The sequence below is a fragment of the Lepisma saccharinum genome, chromosome 21 (assembly GCF_977018435.1).
Source record: "Lepisma saccharinum chromosome 21, izLepSacc3.1, whole genome shotgun sequence".
NCBI lineage: Eukaryota > Metazoa > Arthropoda > Insecta > Zygentoma > Lepismatidae > Lepisma > Lepisma saccharinum.
Window position 1 is genome coordinate 48974122 of NC_139249.1, and position 6962 is coordinate 48981083.

Genomic DNA, 6962 nt, shown 5'->3' on the forward strand with positions numbered 1-6962 from the left:
GCTTTCAGGCTCTTATTGGTAAAGAAACACTTTATTTCACAGTGGCACATTTTCGTGAGCTAAAATCAACTGAAAACGTTCACAAACAACAAAATATTCATATACCATACAAAACCTTTCACATTCTATAGAGGGTGTACACAGGGTCAAGGGTGCCAAACTCCACAGTATGTGTTAACAGACGTAAATCGAAATCGAACCATGTAAAAATTACGTATGTAGCATGATGAAATCTCAATAAAACAAAAGGAACTTGGGCCCCAAAATCACTATAAATTGGGCATTTATGAAAAAATGTGGGGGTTGTACGGATATATCACTGCCTCACATAACACACTCATATCAACATACAGTAGAGCGTTGATTATCCGAACGTCGGTCAACCGAACGACCGCTTAACCGAACTGTGTACTCGCTCACTTTCAGATATCTGTAATGAAAAAAGTACGTGACTTAGCTGCTCGTAAGCGTGTAGGCTTGCTTAGACAGACCAAAATAAAGGATTTTTTTTAAACGTTAATTTTGTGTACTGTGTGTATTGTTCATGCAAAATGCGTATGTAATATGTACATATTTTTGTTTAATAAACTGTACCACATACTATATATTCCTACTAAAGTTGCCTTTGTACGTTACTTTGTAATACATACTTAAAGAGATGCCTGTTTTTATGAATAAATTTACTGTACAGTACTTCTTTTTGGCAAATAAACATGTACAGTTCGATTATTATTATTAAAACCCTTTGTATGCACACTCAAATAGCAAAAGAACAAGTCGATATTAACTATTGGTACCAAACCTAACCTAACTATGTAAAATTATACTTGCTGTTGTAGAATGTCGTTTTGGGTGCTAGATTCAATTGCGCGAAGCTTTCAGGCTCTTATTGGTAAAGAAACACTTTATTTCACAGTGGCACATTTTCGTGAGCTAAAATCAACTGAAAACGTTCACAAACAACAAAATATTCATATACCATACAAAACCTTTCACATTCTATAGAGGGTGTACACAGGGTCAAGGGTGCCAAACTCCACAGTATGTGTTAACAGACGTAAATCGAAATCGAACCATGTAAAAATTACGTATGTAGCATGATGAAATCTCAATAAAACAAAAGGAACTTGGGCCCCAAAATCACTATAAATTGGGCATTTATGAAAAAATGTGGGGGTTGTATGGATATATCACTGCCTCACATAACACACTCATATCAACATACAGTAGAGCGTTGATTATCCGAACGTCGGTCAACCGAACGACCGCTTAACCGAACTGTGTACTCGCTCACTTTCAGATATCTGTAATGAAAAAAGTACGTGACTTAGCTGCTCGTAAGCGTGTAGGCTTGCTTAGACAGACCAAAATAAAGGATTTTTTTTAAACGTTAATTTTGTGTACTGTGTGTATTGTTCATGCAAAATGCGTATGTAATATGTACATATTTTTGTTTAATAAACTGTACCACATACTATATATTCCTACTAAAGTTGCCTTTGTACGTTACTTTGTAATACATACTTAAAGAGATGCCTGTTTTTATGAATAAATTTACTGTACAGTACTTCTTTTTGGCAAATAAACATGTACAGTTCGATTATCCGAACAAACCAGTTTTCCGAACACCCATGTCCCCCAATTACTTCGGATAATCGACGCTCTACTGTATTTCAAGAAGCTTGCACTAAAATATCATTAACTATTTAATGTAAAAAAAAAAAAAACAGTGTATTACAACCCCTCACAGAAGAGGTTTATTCGGAAATATTAATCTGGCTAGGTCTAACATTGCATTTAGAGGGGTGTAGGGGTAAATTTAGAGCCAAAATAACTGTAAATTGGGCATTTGTGAAAAAATGTGGGGTTTGTGCTGATAAATCACTGCCTCGCAGTACATACCGATATCAACATGTTGCATATTGCTGGAATCTTGCACTAAACGATCATTACGCCAATGCTAAGGTTTCTCTTACAGACATTTCTTTCGTCACAGCTCCTCTTGCAGTTTTCAATATCATAATTTTATACTCCAGTTATTGCATTATCGATTCAACTGTCTACTCACTTTCGGGAGTATGTATCTTGCAGTTTTCAATATCATAATTTTATACTCTAGTTATTGCATTATTGATTCAACTGATTGATTCTACTCACTTTCGAGAGTTTGTAAAAGGATTTCACCTGAAAATGATATCAATCCGACAAATTATTCACACTCTTCTTTATAATTAACATATATTCAATTAATATACAGAATAAGACAACAACAAACAACACGGCTTCGGTAACTGATCTTCATTTGTTTACATGACGATTGCGCGAGGCCCCTTAATCAGGATTTCATCATCACTTCCGGTGCTAGTCCTGTCCTATGTGGAAAAAGAAATTTCGCTACCTGCTATGGAATCCATGTTGTAAACACACAGTATGGCCAGGTCGAACTATTAACGACATGAACAGCGACAAAGTCGGAAAATTTTCTGGACGGGAAATTTTCCCGAACCTCTGGAAATCTCGAATTCTACGTCATTTTCACTTTAAATGATTGTTTTTGTATTTCTGGTACAAAAACTAACAATTTTAGATACGTTCCAGACATTTACAATGCAAAAATCGGGGAGAATTAACGACTTTTTAAAATCACCATTCTGTATTTCCCTATTTCTCGGGATCCCGAAAAGTCGGAATCGGGACGTAAATATTTTTTCCCGATCCAGGTCCAGACTTTTTGGGATCCCAGGGGTGTGCGGGACAGAATTGTTTTCGTGGGTACGGGATTTTTTTTAAATCCCGACATTCGGGACGGTAAAAATTCGTAATTTCCCGACTGACGGAAATGTCCGAAATTTCACGAAGCTCTTGAAATCTCGAATTCTATGTCATTTTCACCTCACGTGATTGTTTTTAAATTTCTGGAATAAAAACTAATAATTTACAATACGTCCCAGACACTTACAAAGCAGAAAACGTCGAAAATTAACGACTTTTTAAAATGACTATTCGGTATTTCCCGACTGCTCGGGATCTCGAAGAGTCGGGAAATCATTTCTCGAAGTTGGGATCGGGACGGGAATTTTTTTCCCGATCCCGGTCCCGACTTTTCGGGATCCCGCATACACCTAGATCCGCACACCCCAAGTGGTCACCCTTCGGAGGACGACGCTCATGAGAGCAAACTTCACCCTTACCCTCCGAAGACTTGTGAGGGTGAGGGCAAAGTCGATCCTTGAGGATGAGGGCGAAAGGCGAGTCGTGAGTGAGAAGGCTCGTCATTGTGGGTTAGGGATCCTGTGATCACCAATTGGGTACTTCGTTACAGAAGTTACTTTGTTCCAGCTATTCAAATTGTTCCCGAGCTCTCCGCAGCCATGTCTCGGCGGCCGGTACAACGGGACCCGCAGATTCGAGGTAAGTCAACAACCCTCGCCAGCTACCGTCACTTCCTGCGCCTCGCGCTCTTATGTGGTGACGTTCATCTGCATCCCGTGCCCCTCCAACGGAATGCTACCTCCCTCTCAGTTTATTACCAAAATAATAATAATATATCTTTATTGACGGACCCCATGGCCGAGTGGTTAGCACATCGCGCTGCGACGCTAGAGGTCTCGGGTTCGACTTCCGCTCGTGCATGGTTGTTTGTAAATGTCCATTTCATCCTTATCCCATGAAAGGCAATGGCAAATCACCATGGGTTCACCTTACCCAGCGACCTTCCGGTCAAAAGACCTGCCTTCAGGCAGACAACTCATCATTATCATATCTTTAATGAGCGGGTGAGGTTCAGCCTATGCTGTTCTCCCACCTAACCCTTGTCAGAATACAGTCTACAGTTACAAACTGTATATACATCCAATAAGAAGAAAAAATAAACAAGACAAATAATAATAGTAAATAAGTAAGAAAGATGAAGAGAAACATAAGGGCAATTTTAAAACAAATAAGAACTGTAAAGATACAATTAATGAGTATATGTATACACATAAAACTACATACAACTAAATTTTAAATACACTCATTAAATACAACATTAAGTACAAGTATATATACTACATATAGGCACACACACATGTACACGTAAATGCATATTTGGGCCCGTTCCGAAAGTTACACGAGTTTAACGCCTTAAACGTTACGGTAACTTGCTGTCTCATAAGTGCTTTCGTGCGTTTCGTGAGTTTCATTACGCCGTCCCAAAAGTCGCATTCCGTGCGTTTCGTGCAAGAACGAGATCACCAAACGCACGGGCCAGGAGGCTGGTTTGTTAGGTGAGAATCGTCTGCTGCTTCCAGACAACCGCGCGTGCTGATTGATTCAAACTGCACTAGTTAGGAAAATGTATTATAATTTTAACAGAGCGATATGAAACAACATGCACAATATGAGCATGCCTTAACTGTTCTTAGAATGTGATGGGTCTCACGACGGGCATAGCCCGCAGTACACTTAAAGTCAATGTGGACGAACGACGGGCATAGCCCGTCCTGCGGTATGCAATCGCTTTGCTGATTGAACGACGGGCTATGCTCGTACTTCGTCTCATGCGCGTGTTCATTCAAGCCCCTCTGTTGAAGTTCAGACCGCTAGGTGACTCATGTGCTATTTTCATCTCGCACCTGCGACTGTTTGTTGTCGCGTTGATGTACTGTGCATTGTTTAGAATGGCGTAATTAGATCCAGACTGCATAGAGGATTCCGCCTCAGAGTTTGAAGTTAGCGACGATTTTGATGATGCAGATGAATTTGAAGATTTGGAAGGTAGGTTATATTCGTAATAATTATTGTCGACAATATAAACAGTGTTGCAAACTCTAGTATTTTATGAATGAAGTGAGAAGAGGTAATTTTTTGGGGTCTATTCATCTTGCCTCTTGCTTGATTCTCCTACATGCACTGATGTATTTTTAGTTTTTCCATTTATTATTTTGTACAGCAGGCATGTCAAACACGCGGCCCGCGGGCCGCATGCGGCCCTCGATATATTTTTGTGCGGCCCCTTTGCTATTACCTGTTTTTAACTAGTAGAGCCTTCAGATGTAGTAGTTGATAAAATATCTATGTTATTATATAACACGATGTGAAATTTCACACGTTTTTTTCTTGAAAAGGATATACCCGTCGGTAGGTTAAAAAAGGTGGTCGTGTTGCATTCTTGGGCTGGTTAACGAATGTAGTGATTGCCAGTTGTTCCGAGTCCAAGGCTAAGTCGTCTGCCTGCTTGGTGTGCAGATCAACCATTAGTGTACCGAAGTTATATAAAGTCAAAGGTCATTATGAGCAACACAGAGCTACATACAACCAATACGACGGATTAATGAGGCAAGACAAGCTGAGAGAGTTGAAGGCAGGATTAAAACAACAACAAGGAATGTTTACTAAAGTAGCTCAAGAAAGCGAAGCTGCGGTACGCGCAAGCTACGCATTGTCGGAGTTGATAGCTAAACACTCAAAACCTTTTGCCGAAGGCGAGTTTATTAAACGGTACCTGGCAAAAACTGCTGAAATAGTTAATCCCGCAAGTGTAAAAGCTTTTCAAGGCATTTCACTATCCGCAACACGGTTGCTGAAAGAGTAACCGAACTGGCCTGTGATTTGAGGGATCAAATTAAAACAAAAGTGTCAAATTTAATTTCTTATTCCATCGCTTGTGATGAGAGTACAGACATCGGTGGTGTAGCTCACTTAGCTGTGTTTCTTCGTGCTTGTGATGAGGAGCTATTGGACATTGTACCGTTGCATGACACTACTACGGGTGAGGATATATTTATTACTGTTCGTGAACTTTTGCGGAAGTATGATTTACCTCTGTCAAAGTTATCCTGTGTAGCTACGGATGGTGCCCCTTCAATGACGGGAAAAAACAATGGTTTTGTAACAAAACTGCAAAACTAATTTCGTGAAACCTGCGATGAACAGATGTTCCATCATGTGCATTGCATCATTCACCAAGAGGTCTTGTGTTCAAAAGTAATCAACATGGAAAGTGTGATGAAGCCTGTGAAAAAAGCTATCGACTTCATACGATCCCGTGGCTTAAACCAGCGACAATTTTCTGCTTTCTTAGCAGATTTAGAAAGCGAATATTCTGGAGTGTCCTATTACACAGAAGTGTCCTGGCTATCGTGTTCTATGTTTCTTGAAAGATTCTGGAACTTGAAAGATGAAACATGCCAATTTTTAGAAATGAAAGAACAAAACACCAGCCTTTTTTTCGCAACGAACGTGGTTAGCCTACAAGATCTTTCCTTTCTTGTTGATATAACTAAACACTTGTCAGATTTAAATTTGAAACTGCAAGGAAAAGATCAATTAATCACCAACATGAATGATCAAGTCAAAACATTCGAGCGTAAGTTATTGCTTTGGGAAAAACAGTTAAGAAACGAAGTGACGCACTTTCCAACTTGTTCTAAATACAGATCAAGTTCAAAGGACCCTGTTTTGTACAAAACGTACGCCGCAAAAATCCAGCTTTTGAATACTGAATTCGGGAAAAGGTTCCACGATGTTCGTTCTTTCGAAGACAAGATCTCCTTGTTTTCAGCCGTGTTTACGACTGATTTAGAAAAAGTGGCAGCACATTTGCAGATGGAAGTAATTGAAATTCAGTGCGACTCAACTTTGAAACAAAAGTACAGCGAAGTGGGTATCCCTGACTTTTACAAGTACTTGCCTGCACGTTTTCCAGAAACCCGCAAATTTGCGTGTGAAATAATTTCCATGTTCGGTAGCACTTACCAGTGTGAAAAATTTTTCTCACTCGTGAAAGGAAACAAGTCACTAACGAGATCCAGATTATCAGACGTTCATCTTAGTTGTGTTCTGCCTCCCCGATGGCGCAGTGGTTGCGTCGTCGACTTGTAATCAAGGGGTCCCGGGTTCGATACCCGGTGGAGGTACAAGTGGTTCGGATCCCACTTTAAACTGTAGGTCCAGTCCCGATTAGCCTTACTGTGCATAAA

At 39.8% G+C, this 6962-nt stretch overlaps 1 protein-coding gene across 1 annotated transcript in view; it reads right to left on the reverse strand.

Moving 5' to 3' along the window:
- The window catches only part of LOC146004088 (uncharacterized), a 71179-nt gene extending 68764 nt beyond the window's left edge, over window positions 1-2415 (reverse strand). Inside the window, exon 1 of the mRNA XM_083142717.1 lies at window positions 2399-2415. The gene's annotated coding sequence lies outside the window, so the exon portion shown is untranslated. The remainder of the gene's footprint in view (window positions 1-2398) is intronic.
- Window positions 2416-6962: the final 4547 nt, after the last annotated feature.